Raw genomic sequence first — 19,274 nt, 5'->3', positions numbered from 1 at the left:
CTCCCTCCCTCCCTCCCTCCCTCCATCTCAACCCATGATTTTTACTTTTTCTCCGAATTCCCTCCCCATCCGGCTGTGGGATTGGGTGAGTGAGCAGCTGTGTGATGTTTACCTGCCTGACTGGCAGCCTGCATGATGCTGGGGCTGGAGGAGATGGTGTCCTTAGCTGCAGGAACTTTGCAGTACTAGAGGATCTGTCTCACCAAGTAAATGAGCTGCAGGACAGCTGCAGACAGCATTGCATTAGAGACAAGGAAAGGAGTTTGATGAGATATTGTCCAAGACCTTGTAGCTGCAAGAGCCTGAACTCATTGTATGAAGAGAAGGGCAGGCAGAGCCAGAGCTGGGAGCTTTGCCTAGAGTAGACCCTGAGCTTGCACAGCCTGAGCCCCAGCAGCACAGGAGACAATCACTATGCTCAAACAGAAGAAATTACATTTAAATGTCAGAAATAAAACCCTTTCACAATGGTCATTGAAACTAGGACAGGATGCTTGAAAAGTTTGTAGAATCTCTGTACCTGGAGATATTTAAAATTGCAGTTGAACATGATCCTGAGCAACCTGCTCTAGCTGCGCTTGCTTTAAGCAGGGGTTCATAGTAGATGATCTGAGGTGACTTCCTATCTTAGAAATTCTGTTTGTCATAGTCAAAGGTTGTGAAGACAAATCAAAAGAGGATAAATAGTCAGTAAAGAACAATAAATTATGAGTTTCTGGTACCCACACTTTTTCATTAAGAGGTAGTTGAGGTACATATGACCTGTGTATTGCTGTGCAGGCATGTTCATATATGGAAAACATCTAGTTTCTTGATTCAGATGGAACATAAGTCTAGTCAGGGTATCCATAACCATATGTGGGATTCAAGAAACACAGCTGAATATTGAAAACTAAGCCAGTTAGGGCATTTAAACACCACCTGATTTAGGTATAAATCAGGCCTTTGTGTATGTTGGTTTGTTTTTTTAAAATTTTAATTACTGAATTTTCTGTATATATGTACTTTTGTTGCTTAGGATTATCATAGTTTTCCACCTTCAGGCTTAACCATGCACAAGCAAGAGAGGAGTGAAAAAGTTCACATCAGCCTCCAAAAGAGAAAACAAAAAGAGGTTTTTGTCTGTCTTTCTGTACATTCCTACCTTTGAGGCCATATCATTGCTGATGGTCTGTGCCAGCAGCCCTGCAATCTTAATTTGAATATGTATGTAAAATGGATGACCCTCACCTTCCCACAGCTGTGCATCTATTATAACTTCAAATAATGTTTTACAGCTGGGGCACAGGGTTGAAATACTACATGTGGTTACTTCTTTATATATGGTATCCTTCAGTTCCAGTACGTGTCTGCTGTTCCTCAGTAGGGCAAATATTGACATATAGTATTTTGCTCCCCTTTAGCTCTCACACTTCCCTTTTAACCAGATGTACTAAACTCTTTCCTAACCTAGTCTGTCTCTACTACTATGTATGTTGACACCAATGGACTTGTGAGTAAGTGGGCCTGTCAGCAGTGGATATTTTTCTCTTCCACTGTCGTTGGAATTATGACATCTCTTTCTTTATATGGTTTTGTATCCTACAACTCAATAATCCAGTGCAGACCTCACTGTCTGACTGCAAGACACCAGTCTGTAATTCGCCTAATAAGCCTAAACAAAGGAAATCCCTAGATTTAAGGACAAGAATGTGTCCTGCATTCTTTGTATACTGCAGATTAGAGAGCAGAATTGCTTTCCTCTTTAAAGTCAGAATCATTACCCATACCTGTATGGTCAGATTATTTTAAAATGTAGCAAACAACATTTTACATAATTATTTTACAACAGCAAAGATTTTATTTGCTATTTTAAATGTTTTCCCTGTTTTTTACTTTAAGAGAAGAAGAATATAAATGTTCTAGAAGAATATATGCTGAGGATAGCTTTCAGCTGCTGCGCTCTTAACTTAAGCCAAGTGCCTTGGAAGTGCAGGTATGTTTACATCTGGGTTTTATTTCTGGCCCACCTCTAATAAAGATGCAACAACGATAAAGCAAAACACAACACAACATGATAATATATGGCACATAATAAAGAACTGCCATAAGTACACAGGGGGCTCAATTTTGCTTTCACTCTATCTCTGCAAAACTCCACTGTTCATGACTAAACCTTTACAATTGTCAGAGTTCCTTGTGGTTCAAAAAGAGACATTTTCCAGAATAATGAGGTCACTGGTTCCCATTTGCCATTCCACAATATTCTGTTTATTCCTAGAATCTCTGTTCTTTCAGCAATAGCTGATGCTCTCTGTAGCTGTTACTCCTGTGGGAATTGAGACTTTAAACATTCATTAAAAAGTGAATTGCTATTGTTGACAAAATACAGATGGCCAAGCATGAACTACTGACACCTATGAGCACACTTTCAGTGCAGTTCATAGAGATGTGGCCATGTGAGTGCTCTGGTTGCTTTTACCAAACCAATGTGTGTCCTTTGTTACCAGATTGGCCTCAGTGTGTGCTTATATTCCTTTTCCTAAATATGGCACAAGCTGTTAAAGTAATTTCTTTAAAAAATGAACTGAACTTATTTCTGCTTTTGAGAGTGAGAAAAGATAGGCTCTTTCACAGCAAACCTATTAGTGGACAATATTCATACAAGGCTCAGCTCACAAGATAATTACCCTGAGTCAAAGCTCTGCTGCAAACATAGCACTGGATGACTCCCAGAGGCTCTGTCTAAGCGGTGGGGTGTGCTCCATAACCAAGTCCTTGATCAGCCGGGGGGGACCTGGCTGGGCTGGAAACTGGAGTGTGGGGGCGAAGGCCTGAAGGGAGTGAGCAAGAAACCAGGGTGCAGCTGGGGCACACACAGATATACAGACACACACATGGCTGTAGGAGCTGGGAGGCACACCCGGCTTCCATGGGTTATACTCAGACATTGCTTTAAATCAGCCATGTATTTAAATAGTTTATTAAGCTGCAGCCGACAGACTTAGTCTCTGAAGGCTGCAGTTAGATGCTACACCTGGGTGTAGCATACAGCATTACACTTGCATGATGACATGTACTGCACTCCAGGTTAACATGTGGAAAAAGCTGAGGGAAGGCTCAAGTATTTAAAGTTTTCAGCTTTGGGAATACTGTGTGGTAAGCTAACACTGAGACAATAACATGAAACTGGTTGGAGATTTTTGCATCTTTTCAACACTTCTAGAGAAAGAAATTTTGGGCAGAGAGGGTAGAAATTGCAAAGCTACGTTGAGCTTTAAGTTATTTGGGGCTTAAGTTTTTTCTATTTTTATTTCTTCTATCTTCTTCTCAGCACCACTATAACTTACTTTTTCCCCCCTCACCCTTGTATATATGAGTAACAATTTTTTCACTGTTTTCCTACTGATATATTCTAACTCTTCTTTTTTCCCTCCCCTTTATTTACAGTTTTGTGGTCCTCTTTTCTCCCTCCTAGTACTTTTTAAAAATTTTTTCCCAGTTCTTTCCAAGGTGTGGAAAATTGCAACTTGCCATTGTTTTTCTTCAAACGGTATTTCCCATCTATTGTGTGTGCGTGCATATGTGTGTTTGTGTGTGCATAAGAGAGAGGACAGGAGATACTGTAAGGCTGCCAACAAAAATCAAAATTGGAGGAGACAGGAGAGCAGAGGGAGTAAGAGACTGTCTTATTGAACTTGGAGAGGAATGAGGCCCACCTGGGGCTGAACCAGCCATTGGGAAGATTAAGGAAATAAAATAATTATGGAAAGTTAGTTCTGGAATTGTGAATGGGCCTGAGAGACCTGGCTGAGGCTCAGGAACTGGGAGTGGTGGCTGCCTGAGCTGAATCAAATGCTCAGTCACTCAAAAATGGAACAAACAAGGAAAGAGTAGACACTGAGAAATTGTACTTTTGTACTTTGACTTAACTTTTTTAGCCTTATGAATTGAAAGAGAATGACTTTCTTTTCTAATATGAAAAATTTAAGCCCAGGTCTGTTTGGTGAACATTTAGAGTACTATGACCAAATACCCAGAAATAAGAACGTAGTCTGTAAGAAATCACTCCTCCTATCTTTGACCTTTCAAATCAGAGCAAAGCTCTCAGCACCAACACAGAGAAACACAAATGGGGTCAGCACAGTTAACACTGACATAGCTGTGAGCTTAAGGTTCCCACTTCTTCCTATTTTTTCATAAAGAAGACTTAAGGTAATCTCTTTCTAACTGAGTGGGTATTTTCTGCTTCTGAAATGCATCCCAAAGCTAATGCTAAAATGTAAAGAACAGGACAGTAGCTTGAAAATTAATTTTTTGCATAATCATCCAAATTACTCTAGTGTACACCGCAATGAGAATTTAATGCTTCATCTTTTACTCTGTGGTTTTTGGGCTCTTATTCCTTTGAACTTTAAAAAGTTCATAGAAAAAAATGCACTTTAGTAAATAAAAGTATCTTCCAGTATGCACATTTCCTTAAAAATAAACCCAAATTCTTTAATAATCATCTAGTTTAGCTTCCTAATACACTTTTCATAATATCAAATAGATTTATTTGGTAGGATGTGTATTATTAAGTCTTAAGTGAAGTGTGGCTAGAAATCTCAAACCAATTCCTCAGCTAGCATAAATGTTCATAATCATCCACATCAGAACATCAAGTTCTGCTTATGAGCAATAGAAGTAGACTGCTTGAAAGGTGCAAAAACTTGGTGGACAAGATGAAAATGAGATGACCAGCACGTTTCATTAGCTTTTGTCTGGATTGATATATCCATTTGAATATATAATCATGCTACTTATGCTGTGTTTTTCATATTTCTTTGTAAATATCCTTTAATAGTTTATTTATTGTTAACATAATGACTGGATTTACAGTTTGATGTTACATATGCAACTCTTTTAGTATTGTGGCACATAAAAGTCTTGTGAATAGAGGGATCTTTTAAGACTGGTCTTGTATAATAATATGGTAGGTAGTATGAAACTTTCTTACAGAAGGGAAGCAAGTTTAAGGCAGTGATAAATGAAATAGAAAATTCTTGTTTTCTAAATCTTGATGAATACCGTCAACACTTTATGACTGAGGGATTTGAGAAAAGATGGAGGAGGAATGGGTTAACAGTGATCAGAGTAAGATTTTTTTTTTTATTGTAAAGAAAGAGAAAGAAGTCATAAAAAGAAAAACATCTCCTTTAACCACTGTATGCTACTTTTTTCCTAATCACAACTTGAATCACTGATACAGAAAACAAAAGTGACATGAGAACATGGCATTATGAGATGTCACAACTCACGCTAACAATTTTTGTAGGTCATGCAGTCCTTACCAGACCACTGCAGTAAGCATACAATTTTGAAATGCTTGTAGGGGCCCACCAGATATTAACTTAAGAATTATTAGTTGTGGGTAGAAATAGGCTGAAGGCATTTCCTGCTATGAACAACGCTTGGAAGTTCTCCTTTTGCAGTACTGTAGAAAACAATGACAGAATTTATGCAGCATTCATAGACAGCAGATATCCCCAGACACTTCAGAAATGCTATCAAATTAAAACTGCTCTTCAGTAAGGCTTCATATTTTGTTTTTGTTGGCTGTATAACAATATTCAAGTGTGAATGTAAATTGAATCTTATTTACTTCATTGTTGAAGTGTGGATATTGTGAGATAATGAAATGAATTTTTTAATATTTATTTTCTGTTCTGGTGGAGGTGATAAAGACATTCTAAATTATAGCTGATGAAAGTGCAATCAGAAACTGTGGACATGGCCCACCCGGAAATCACAATCAAGCCTCCATGTCTCTCTGACATGACTTATGACCAGTTGCTATTAAACCTGTGTGTTCTCTTTTTCTGATGGATACAGTTCTGTAAATCTTGTCAAACACTACTATACCCAGGAGGTGCAATATGAAAATCCCAGGTTATATTTTTGGGAGGAGCTATCTCTCCAGCCCTGCATGTTTGTTGATGACTTCTTATCACTCAGTGTGAGTCCAGATCATACTTTTACTTACTGTGGTATCTTTGACTTTGATGAATATTGGCCTGCAGGCTCTGAAGGGAGCTTGACATGTCAAACATGATGTCCTAACCACCTTTACATGGGGAGAGACCTAGAGATGGACAAATATCAAAGTTTTCCCCATGTCTATGCAAGCCCGGACAATAGCATGTGGGCATCACCTGAGTGTTTACTTTCATTTTCCGTCTGTCACTGGAGGCAGGAATTGGTTTATAGCAATAGGAAGTGAGAAAAGATTTTAGTGGAGAACCATAACAACCACCTGCTAAAAATAAGCTGACATGAAGGTTAGTATGTTGGCTATTCAAGGTAGAGCAGATTAATTGCTTATGGATAGATGCAGGATGATGTGGATCCTGCTCCCTCTTCTTGTTTGCCCTTGGGAAAAGGTTACTCTGAGGTCCCTCTGACTTGGGGCCATGCTAGTGAGACAGGCTTACCACTCTCAGTTATTATTTACATTTGCCTTTAAGTCCACAGATGTGGTGGCTTAAAAGATTTTGAATATTTGAGACTGAATATTGTGCTCCATTATTGTGGAAAGGTGCTGAGAAGTACTGTTTATTTTACAGATCACACTATTTCAAATAAGTGGTGTAGGCTTCTAAATGATTTTTATTATTGTTATAAAACATGGAGTGGACTGGGCTCAAGAGCAAATGGGTACTATATGGCTGTCTGGCTGCAGAAAAGAGGGGTTGAAAAATTAGCAAAGATTGATTTAATGATTAGCAATTTCTTGAAGAACTAGCAATGTCAGTCTTCTTTTTCCTCTTGTTTGAAGACTGAGAAAAGGAGGGATTTTCCTCTTTCTGTATGTTCAAACAAATTTGTTTAGATAAGAAATTCGACGTAACAGCTTTAACTTACATCTAGGTGACAGTGAAACTTCAGCTGGTTTATGTTAATGAGAATTGGGTACAGGATTTGGTAGACTCCCCATCTAACCCCAGGAGAGTACAAAGCTCCTCTAAAGACAGACTTAGTTTTTCACTAATCCTAAGAAAAATGTGACTACATTATTAATCTTAAAATATTCTCTATGTAAAGGAATAAAATGCTTAGCACTTAATTAATTGAAGCTGGGTATATTACTGGTTTTTGGTACCATCTAATTCATTTTATTTTAACCACTTTTATTGGTTACTATCAATTTGCATAACACTAAGCAGGGGAAGAAAGTAATTGGTAACATTAGTACTACTTCTAAGAAGTCATTAGAATTCACTTGACTTTCAGGATTAGCATGGATTTAGATTTGGTTGCTCCTAAAATTGGAAATAAACTAACCTTTCATTTTCAAAGTAGAGGAAGCAAAAAATATCCTCTAAACTCTATTGTAACAGTGGAAAAAAAAATCCTTGTGATTAAGAAATACATGCAGTACTTGTATTGATTTTTACCAAATGGGGCAAAGCTTCTTTGGCAGATAAAAATGCAGTGTTATATTTGCAGGGGAGAAGGGGAAGAGGAATGATTGACTGACAATAGGCAAATTTATCTTCTGTCCTTGGTTCTAAGTAGGACATAATAACATTTTAAGTTATGGAGCAGCTAGAGAATATTTTACTGGAAGCAATTCTAAGTGGAGGCTGTAATATGCTGCATGGGATCCATATCTGTCCCAAATCTCAAAATGTGATTAAGCCCAGTCAGTAAAATGTTTGGATGTATTGGAGTTTGCCCAAGTACAAACCCTACTATGAAAGCCAGTGATTTCTACTGGTTTGGGGAGTTTTTGTATCAGGACTTTACAGAGCCTCAAGTAGGACCTATTGTACTATTTGAAAGTGTAGGAGGGAATGAAGTTTGATGTGCTGGATATTTTATTTAAAGAGTTAATGAACTGACATATGTTTATACTTACTACTGATAATCTTCCTTTGGAAAATCCATCTAACTCCTCAACTGTACAAAATTGGCATCCTATATGACCTAAATTGGATTTGAAAATGATATTTGGATAAAAATCAAAAAAATACATCCTACTGGTTATATATGATTGCTTTATTACGTTTGATAACAATGAAAAGCCAAAGGATTTGACAGTCCCAGAACCTGGCATGTAAAATGAAATTCCTGAATGTAAATTAGACAGATTAAACTATCCTTTAAAAGACTCTTGATGGAGAGAAGGATATATTTAAAATCCAATAAATTTCAGACCTCCTTAAAATGGCTTAAAATGAGGTCCCAAATGCTTGCTAAGAAGAAACTCCACTGGTTTTGATTTAATAAAAAAATTGTGGATTCTAATTTGAAAAAAATTCCATCGCTGTATTCACCTTGCAGACATAAATATGAAACCATATGGAGAAGCATATGTATTCCACAAATGTATTCCAATTTAAGATGAATTAACTGTATATTCTACTTCGTAATCAAACAACAACAAATTTCTTGTATTTCTCTACAATTATTAAAGAAAATAACTTCAGCTTCTGTATGACTTCTCATAAATGCCAAAAAATAATGTGCTTTTGATAGAAGTTCTAAATGGATATCTTAATAATTTTTTGGTAAGATATAGGTGTCATAAGTAAGGATGAGTTATTTTTATGTTACTAAGTTGCATATGTGATTGGCTGTGCTAGTAAAGGAGCACAAAAGAGTCTTTGTTATACTCAGTAGAACTATTTATACATTGTGACTTACTGTGTCCAAGGACTGCTTCTTGCTTCCGTTAAAAAGCAGTCCCTCCAAATAAAATAAAAGCCATAAACCCTGACATTACTCAAGCCCTGTCTATTGAAACAACAACAGAAAACTCACACATGATTTTGCATTGCCTATATAGAGTTCTCTTGAGTTTACTTAACTACAGTTCCAGATGAAGCATACTGTGAATTCAATGCCTTCCATACCTAAAGGAGCAGAGAGACATTTGGTTTAAAAATAATGATGGTCCAAGAAATCAGGTGCATCTACAGGGTATAGCTGAACCTGGGAAGGAGTGCAGCAGTTCTGGTCATTGTATAAACCATAAGCTCTGTAGTCTGCAATTAATTTTTATATTGTGCTTGAAGACCCTGGCAGGAGACCTGATACATGCTTTGGTCTTTGTGAAGTTTTAAGGCAATCAAACAATATAAAAAATAACTATGTCTATATGTCTTCCCTCCTGGTCCCCCATGCCCATGGTCAACCACAGCTCTTTCCTCCATGTATGTGCTCACTTTGAGTTTCACTTTGATTTCATGGTATTTTTAAAGGTAATATGCCAGGTTTCCTACAGCTTCTATGTAGATCTAGGAAAGGACCCCCAAAGCAAACCATCAAAAAACCAGAAAATAAAGGAACAGTCAGATAAGATTTCTGTTCTTCTCATTCTGAGAACACACATGACTTTTTGTAGCCTTATAGTATTGTCAATAACCTTAGTCCAGAAAGATATAGGAAAAATCTCATCCCTTCATACAGACTAGTGCTCAGTATAGGCATAAACAAGAATTCTTAAAACCATGAATATTAGAAAGTTTCTTTTAAAATTTTCAGTATGGTGTAAAAATTTTTAATAATACTCCAACCAGCTGTTAATATGACTTTTTTATTGGGAAGGAAGAAATTCTACTTTACTACAGTTCCCAATCCTCTCCTCCATATTGCAAAGTTTAATATAAATCATGTATATCTCTATATACTACAGTTCCCAATCCTCTCCTCCATATTGCAAAGTTTAATATAAATCATGTATATCTCTATATGTTACAAAATGTAGAATTTGCTGCTTCAGATATCTTTCTGAGTTTTTTTTTCTCCCCCAATACATTCAATATGGCCTTTGATTTATCTGTCTGTGATCATTCTATAGTTTGCCAGGGAGAACTCATTCACCATTTCCTTGCCAGGAATAATCTATACAGGCGACAGGTGTGAATGGGAATGAAGTGAAAATTGAAACTATTTAACTGCATCTAAACCAACTGTTATGTACATAATACGTCTCTGTCCCGAGAGAACACTCAAATCCCTCATTTTAAATGTGTTAATAGCATTTATAGACTAATTTCAGTTTAATTAGTGCTATTTTTCTGTAAAACTAAAACAAAAGAGTTGAGCAGAATCTCTGAAGAGCCTTGATTCCTTTACACACACTTCTCGACTGAGGAAAGTAGACTCCATTTACCCCAAACCTTCTACCATTTGCACTGAAATACCACAATGATATTTAATGAAGAAAAGGAAAAAATGCCGTTGCTTATATTTGCATTATGTGTTTTTTAATGTAAGTTTCTAATACTGTTCCCATGCTTAAATAGCAAAGCATAATTAAACTTTAATTTTCATTGTAATCTTATTATTAATATTATTATCTGTATTAACAGATATTTTCACCCATTTCAGGAACAGCATAACATGCACACAGAGACATATTTCAAGTGAGTGGTAGGGTCCTCACTGATTCTTCTGTGTCTTAACCAATTAAACTAGATAAAATGTAATTTTTCTGGTCAGACTGTTAGGAATAATTCAAGGAGTGCTCTGTATAGATTCATTAGTTTTGCCCTCACACTTCATAATTATTATGCAACAAGTTAAGTTTTATTCACAGTTTTACATATAAATCCTGAAGCTCTTGGTTATTTTTTCCTTGTGTCAGAATGAGCTCCCAATAATGTGAATGGAAGTTCAACTTGAGTAAAGATAGAGTAATAAAAACTGGATCCGGATCTCAGGATTTGGCACACGGACACTGGATCTATTAAGTCATCTTGTCCATACTCCTGCCAATGCAGAATTGTTCCCTTCAGCATAATCTCCAGTGCCTTATTCAGTCCAATTTTAAATGACTTGGGTGAAGTGGTTTCCATTACTTCACTTGGTTGAAGTATTACTTATTCCACAGACTAATATAATGCTTTTCAAGCTGCTTCATTCTCATGGATCACTTCCCAATCCCAACATTTCCCCCAGACAAACGTGTATGAGTAAGGGTAAGGAAAATGTGTGTAGAGTATAAAGGCCAAAAGGAAAAAGTGGCATGAAGTCCTTCCCCTCACTCCATTTTTTAATGTCTTTCTCTTTGCTTCATATTTCTGAAGTCTGCCTCTTCACTTTTGCCTGTGAGACTTGGACCAAACTCCCTGAGAAACAGATCCACTGTAAATTTTTCCCCATTTTTCTTTATGCGAATCATTCAAAAAATGTCCCACTTTCCCCCTCCCCCCTTCTCTATTATATCCTATTATTTTTGCTTTCCTCTGCATTTTATTCATTTTTATTAAGGCACCGACTTTAATCAGTTATTGGTGACTCTTCATTATTCATTATCTGTCACTTAACTCTTAAGGGATTATTCTGATTAGAGGAAATTTTTCATAGGGGGTCCATGGAGTATATTTTTTGCAGGGTGTGTGCAATAATAATTACTATTTAAAAATTATCAGAAACACTAAAAACAATTGCAATAGTAGATAAGATTGATAAGAAAAACACTGAGAAGGGGAACAAAGGTTTGTGGGCCCTGTTTTATAGTATATCACATGTAAACAGATAGTTAATGTTTTAAATCACAGTGCAGCTAAATGAGGTTGAAATACTTGGTACTGTAACTGAAATTCTGTACTAAGATCTTTGTTTCGGTTTTCATCTATATATACAGTAGATGCTGCAAGAACAAAGACTGAAATTGGCACTTTATTGAGATGTAGAAATTCAACAGCAGGAAATAATCTTCTTTGAAAGAAACCCCTATTTCCGTCCTTTTTTTTTTAATATATATATCCTTTAGTAGCTGATCACTTAAAACAGGTGCTGTAATTCACGATTGGACATTAAACGTTTACGATGGATGGTGTCTGTGTTTAGAGACAACTTTATGTACCACTGCTTGTAAGGCACTTCCTTTCAGGAATCAAGTGGAAATAAGATCATGTAACACTCTGGCAGATTATACATTCAAATATTACAGCTGCTTGAATTATTCATTAGAATTCAGTTACTCAGTTTATTTTATTATATGTAATTATTCAGAAATGAAACTTGATTCTTACAAATATGTTCTTTCAATAGATGTGTTCAATAAAGCAATAAGAAAGGATACCATATGGGTACAAACATGCCCAGGTTTCTGGGCTGTGACAGCTGTAGTGTGAACATCTGGAAGATGTTGCCAGTCATGCAAAAGGGCAAGCATGCTAGGGCAAGTCTGGCCATGCCAGTGAGAAATTCAGAGCAGGGTCCTGAGGCCATGGTAAGAAACGGTGCCTGATCTCTGAAAAGCCTTATTGCGACTTTGTTTGGCTGATTTAGATTCTCAGATGGAAATGAATTGCTACTAACTGCCATCCATGTTATTCAGCTTCATGCAGAATGATTACTGTCAGAGGTATATACCAAGTTCATTGGTTTACAAACCATTCTCTTTACTGAGATATCCATGTTTGCCTCCAAAACATCAGCATCTGTTATTTCATCTGTGGGGAGATGAGGATTCACACACACAGCACAGACCACACTGTACTGAGTGCAATCAGACATTTAATAACATGGATAGAGGTATTTTAAAGATCCATCCTGAAGCTCTGGCAGGATGGTGGAGACAATTGTCTCATGGTCTGGTTGAATACATGGAGCTGTGCATCCCTTCTCTTTTCTCTGTTCAGATAAAGGTTTTATCTGCTCTGATACTTGTGCAGTTGTAAGAAGTTTTGAGGTGCTTGTCATGTAGAGAAAAAACAGGCTCTTTTCCAAGGAAAAGACACACATGAACTTTGAAAGGGATCCTGCAGCATGGGGATTTTCTTCCATTGCCTTGTGAACCTGGAATACACAGTGCAGAGACAAAACTGTGATGAGATGCTTTGATATCTAGACACATTTTGTCTGCTGGGCATAGGCTTTGCTCTTTCCTCATGACACTGTTTTTAACTATTGTCTTCCATCTGGCAGTGATTGTTCAGGAGCAACGAGGGACCTGCAGCACCTCCTCTGGGTACAGCAGAGGCAACTTCACCTGGCATACTGGGAATAGTTGGGCGGCTTTGACTTTCCCCCTCCAGCATATGTAGGTAAGCACCCCTCTCACCTGTCTTAACTCTGCATAGATATAAACTATATGAATATAAAATACCTAGGATGGATAACAAAGAAAACATGTATTCTTAATCCTTGTCTCACATGTATGAATACTCACAGTGAATCATGCATCATTAGTCCGAGATATACCAAGCAAGAAAAATCTTAATGCCAAATATCTAAGGTTTATTTAATAGGTTTTTTTTCCCCTTGTAAATTAGTTATTTAAGGGACTCCTTTGCATTTAATTTCAATCCTGTCAGACTGGTAAATTAATTTTTCTGCTCCTTAGCAAAGGAGACAGAACATCCATAAAAACAACATTTTCCCAACACATAGTATAAATGGTCTGCTATTCTAAGGACAAAGAGCAATAAAACAAAAATGGGATATCACCCAAGAAAAGATTTGAGAGGCAAATAGAACCTGGAAAAGAAAGACCACAGGAAAACAAGACACAATACAGAAGGTATGTCATATAGGAAACATTACATCCTCCTTCTGGAGACAGCTATCGTCACACCTGCTTTTATCAAAACAAAAGCTTCTTTGACCATAATTGGTCATAAAGGCATTGAATCCTTTTTGAGCTAGTCCTGTGTTAAGATGATGTCTGGATTTTTTGTAATTTTTTTCATCAAAACAGGCCTTACCAGTGGTAAGTTTGTTCAGAATACTTTTATATTGCCTCCAAGCTGTTATTCACAGGAGCATATGCATGGGAAGAAGTGTGGTGAACGGGGCTGTAGCCAGACCTGTTCCCATACTGGTGGTATGGCACTGTCATCAGAATACAGATTAATTAAGCATGTTCTCAGAGAAAAACTCCTACTGAAATATTTTATAAAGTCCCAAGTTTATTTGGGATTTTATAAAAATCCCAATTTAAATCAATTTAAATGTTGAGAATATGAGCCCTGAGAACAGGCTCTTTAAGCACATTCTTATTCACTACCAAACTACCCAGGGTATTGCCATGTGGTGAGCTCATTCATATGTAGTTTCCCACTTACCTGCTCCAGAGTAAGAGTGAATTGAGCCAAGGTTTCAGGAATTATTATCTAGGCTCTAGTTAATTGTCATTATAATCACCTTCAGGAACACAATCTGTAGGGCAGAGCCTTAGCTCCTCAAGATTTAGCTTGCTGACAAGTATTGACTGACAACTTAACTTATAGCACAAGCAGGGACAGCAACAGGTTCTCTTTGACAACTATAAGAAAAAACCCCCAATATGTTTTTCATCTGATTAGGTGTATGGAGATTGCTGCTTCATTTTGCAGTAAGTAAACATAAGACGGAGCTTCTTTGAAGAATATACTTTAGAAGTCTTTAGAAAAAAAGAAAAAAAACAACAAACAGAAAAGGCTAACAACAACTCCTCAAAATGTTTTCATGCTAGAATTTGAAATGCAGTAAGATCACTATGGAGAGCTCTGTCAGGAAGCCCACTACAAAGCCCACTATTGAGTGATGTACTGCAAAGGAGCTGAAAAATATCTTTGTCTTGTAGATGGTAGAGTGTCTTCACAAAATCCTGGATACTTTGCAACGGTCTTTGTCATAATGAACAAACATGAACTCCAGAGTAGAAAAAAGATGATAGAAAGCAGATGAAAGAATATTTTAAAATTGTATACAAGTGTCTTGGACCTGAAAGACCTTACAGTTCTCTTTCTCATTAAAGGAAAATTACTATTTACACTTTGGATTACGAGTTCACAAATTATCCTCACTTCAATGCATACCTTTGCCTGCATGCGATGGAGGATGCTGTGTGGTGGGCAGGAGTTTTAGAGAACAAACAGGAACCTTTGTTTCCTTTCATTTAAGGAAAAGAAAAAAAAAGCAGAAGGAGCAATGCTGAGCAGCTATCTTTGTCTCAGCTTCATTATGCCATGATCCCTAAATTGGTTTTTATAAAGTATATAATATACTGGAAGAAAGCACCAAACTATATCTACAGAAAGCAGTTTTATTTAGAATTTACACTCTCTGATGAAAAGAGATAGCAGTGTAAATCCTACTAAGCAGTTGTTGTGCTTTTTGAAACAGGACTTGAAGTCTCATATAGTACCTAATAATAGAATTAACAGCAACTACGATAAGGCAAATGCATGGTTGTCAAACTCCACTTACCATCTTTTTCATTGTGTGTGGAACAAAGAAATCCTGACAGTACTGGCAGCATGAGAATCTGTCTCATTTAACATTGTGCTACTGTTGTCAGTTGGGAGAGCACTTACTCAGTTTGGTGAACTCCTCTGAATACCCAGGATCATTTAAAGTTGGTGGAAATGTGAATGCTTTGTAGCATCTGCTTTTTACATTGTAGTGTTCTGCGACCTTAAAAACAGATGTCTGAAATAGTTTATTGTGCTTTTCCTCAAATATTATACAGCACTGGTATGTGCAGAGCACAAAGGATTATCTCAACAGTATTGTGTAGGTCTTTGTCTTTAGTTTATGGTCTCTGTGATCTATTGTATGTAAACCTTTTTATGAGACTGGGAAGGGGTGGTAGCCTAAGTAAAATTAAACACTGTACTGTGACCAAAAAAAAAAGTCTCTCCTGCTCTGTAAATGGCCACACTGAAAACCCAAAATAGAAAGTCTTTGGAAAATAAAATATTTTCTTCAAGTAATTTTGACCCAGAGAAATATTTAATGCTAGAAAAGTTGTTGCATTTTGTGCTGGCAATAATAGGACTAATTTTCCCAAGGGATGGGGGAAGTGTTCTCTCCACTCTCTCACATTTTGAAATTCCAATGGGGAAAGCTTAGCTATTTTTATCATATCTTCCAGTTCCTGCATCACTTTCGTCTGTGAAACAGAGTCAAGTACCAGCACGGCTACAATCCAAAGAGCACAAGATACTTCCAGGAGAAATGAGTGATACGTATAATGCTTTGTTCAAACATCTGTACCATTGTTGATTTTAATACATTCTTGTCTTTATGCCTAAAGAATCATGCCAGCATGAAGTCCTTTTACTGAATAAAGAAGCATGCTACTCTGTTAGAGGAAAATGCTAATCCAATCTGTCTAATTTACAGCTTGGTTTAATGGTCAGATCACTACTGGAGATCGTAATAACATGGAACCATTCAGTAGATTGGCCAGGATTTGAATGCTTACACTTAAACTCACTGAATGGCAGGATGTGATTAGAATTGGGTGCTAAGGAAAATATTCTCAAAGATACAAGGAGACACACTGGCTTATTTGAAAGGCACTGGAGAGCAGAAGTCCACGGACTCATTCCCTTGGTTTGCCCTTTCCCAGCATTTTATCTTTATTGATAGCTGGGGAATAATGCAGATGTATGGTCTTTTGCTCTCATCTGATGAACCTCATCTTGATAAATCTTTAAATTAAGAGATAGGAATGTGCAGTGTCACTTTGCTAAAAGATGGAATGTATAAATTCAACACTTCACAGATGAGGAAAGGGTTTCCCTTAGGCTTCCTGTACTTTGGGAGTGATATAAATATTGAACTATAAATAAAATATAATGTTTCCTCTCACAGTATGGATTTTTAAGAAGATGGCCTTGGTGCTGTGCCTTATGAGGAGTTCAGTCTTGTGCCAGATTATGTTTAAGAAAGTAATGCTAAGTTGAAGTGGCTTGGTAAGCTGTAAGTAAAGAGATTCTGCATGGCTCAGTCATGTTAAGATTTTGGTGTTCTACATCAACAAAACTTCAGAAGTCTAAGGATCTTTCATGTTGAAGTTATTAGTACCTTAGCTCTTCTGAAACCCTACTCCATCATCATAGGCTACATTCAAAAAAAGATAGCGAATTTCTTACATGGAACTGAGCCATGTGAAACCTAGAGATTTTCTCTTCCTTATTGCCATCTATCTCAAATTGCCTAAGTTCAGCTGCCCTCTCACTATAGACTTTAATTTTTCCCTGTCCAATATTCTTGTTGTCTCTATTGCTGCATCTGCCTATCTCTGAGGAAGTGGTCACTCATCTTCTTCCAAAGCTTAATCAGAAGTATTAAACAATAAATTCTTTTTTGATCTTGATAGAGCTCAAGAAGCATTTGCACGATGGTCTCAGACACATGGTGTGACTCTTAGGTGCGTTGTGTGCACAGTTAAGAGTTTGACTCAATGATCCTTCTGGGTTCCTTCAAACTCATCATATTCTGTGATTCTGTGATCTCTTCCAAAAGGCTCAGTGTGGCAGGCAAGCATGTAGGAAACTATAACTTAGAGAGTAGTACTGTGGGGCAGCATCCACATACTATATTCACCTCACTTGAAGTGATTTATTGCCACCCACCACATTATGGAGTCATCTGGATGGAAATACCTTTGTCTTGTCCTTGTTTTTCTCTTTTGAGCACAGTGAAAGCAGTTGTAAGCAATGTTGTAAGCCTCACTAGAATAAGGCTGTCATTTGTCACACTTTTCCTCATTATAACTTCTTTTTCTACTGAAAATACTGTGCAGAGCAACCCAGAAATCCAAGATGTGCATTTTGCTTGTGCATATCAAATCTTGCCCATATGCACAAATTGTGTGCAAATACCATAAGTTTGAAGCTTCTTAGAGGCACGCTGCGACAGACATACATGTTTCTTGCATGGAAAAGACAAGGCAGCAGCTTTAGGAACATGTGATAAATGTGTGAACATATACAAATGTATTTGTCTAGATTAAGCAATGTTATGTTCCAGGCTCATGATCTCACATGCCTGAAGATGTGAGTGACATCAAATCTCCAGAGAGAGAGATAAAGGGCTTCTGTCAGCCTCTTGTTCCTTGGCCACTACTGGGTGAGCTCTACACACTGGATCTTTTTGTCCCTTTCTAAAGCATCCAGCTCTACACTCTTCTAGCCCTAGATGGCCACCTGCATTTTCAGGTATTTTTGATAAACTCTGAAAAGCTGGTCTCAATACCTTGACAAACTCTGATGAAACCCCAGACTATGTAAAGGCCTAAGGCAGAGTGATTTGACTTGCAGTTCTTCCAATAATGAGAGCTGCAGGTCATTCTGGAAGACCACACCAACATTACTTAAGTGCTTTAATAGGGAGTTTGGTTTCAAATTTTAGTCATCAGGAGTTTAATGTTGTGGTCATGGTTTGTGTGCATATTGCAGAACTCGTGGGTAAAACATTGAATAGAAACTTTTTTTATCCCCTAGTTGTCTTGGAAATCATGTTTCATTAGAGCAGTGCAAAATGTTCACAATGAAACACCAGACCACACAAAAGTCACCTGGTGTGGAGTTTCGTTACAAACTAGTAACGCAAACCATATTTATCAAAAGATTTGCTTAGCATTGTGCAACTCCTGAGTGACCTGAACTCAATTTTAAGCATATATGGTGTGTGGCTTTGGATCAGAATCATGCAAAATTCATAGCTTTGCATGGTTTTGATGTGAGGTGTGAATAAACACCAGGTGAAGCACAGCAATTCCAATTGAGTTCCAATTTGATCAGGATTCAATCCTTGCCCGGTGTTAATCGGTGTAGCTCCATTGAAGTCAGTGATTTGCCCCATTGTTGAGCTACATGAATTTACTGTAGCTGAGGACCTGATTGAAATTTTTAGTTTGTTCGAACCAGAAAGTCAAAGTCTAACTCAGTGGGTGTGAAAGTATTTGGATCAAAATGAAAGAAAATGTTTGGACAAATATTCATGAAATAAAACTACTTCTATATTTTGCAGCTGTAAGGTCGCAGCCCTGAAATATAGATTCCTAATGATGTAACCATAAGTTTAAATTCTTCCTTACTTTTTTTTTTGCTAACCAGAAAAATTACTTTTACTATATCTACCTTTTTTAAATGGAAAAAACAGTATTTCTTTCCAGGTCCTATAATGATCTCAAATCAAAAAAGTTTTAGAGATAGCTAAGAAAACTCATGGCCTTGAGTGCAAAAGAATGCCTGAAAAATCTGTATATTGTAATTGTACTTTTATGCTTAAGATATAACTGTAAAGGCAGCAAAGACATTCAAGTGCTACAGGACTACAAAGATGATCCTAAAGATAAACGTTTCCAGGCAAGGTCTGGAGAAAACTGAAAAGTGACATCTTTCACTTGCCTTTCAATACTGCTTCCTTTTTTTTATTGTTTCCTTTCTAAAAATTAATTCAGACAGCTTTTTATTGACTTGCCCTTCTCCTTGAATATACTAAATAAAGAGGAAATAGAGCTCTAGTAACGCAGTATTTCTGAAATGTCATGAGTGTTTTCTGTAGAAACAGAAGTGTGA

The 19,274-nt window shown here is 37.1% G+C and overlaps 1 long non-coding RNA gene across 3 annotated transcripts in view; it reads left to right on the top strand.

Moving 5' to 3' along the window:
• Nucleotides 1-19,274, top strand: part of LOC107200976 — a 43,721-nt gene that overhangs the window by 13,385 nt on the left and 11,062 nt on the right. For all 3 annotated transcript variants that reach the window (XR_001519914.1, XR_001519915.1, XR_001519913.1), the window contains exons 2-4: nucleotides 1,882-1,975; nucleotides 12,904-13,022; nucleotides 15,836-17,909. This is a non-coding gene — a long non-coding RNA (uncharacterized LOC107200976). The remainder of the gene's footprint in view (nucleotides 1-1,881; nucleotides 1,976-12,903; nucleotides 13,023-15,835; nucleotides 17,910-19,274) is intronic.

This window comes from Parus major, chromosome 2 (assembly GCF_001522545.3).
Source record: "Parus major isolate Abel chromosome 2, Parus_major1.1, whole genome shotgun sequence".
Lineage (NCBI taxonomy): Eukaryota > Metazoa > Chordata > Aves > Passeriformes > Paridae > Parus > Parus major.
This window is presented reverse-complemented; position numbering and strand designations above follow the sequence as displayed.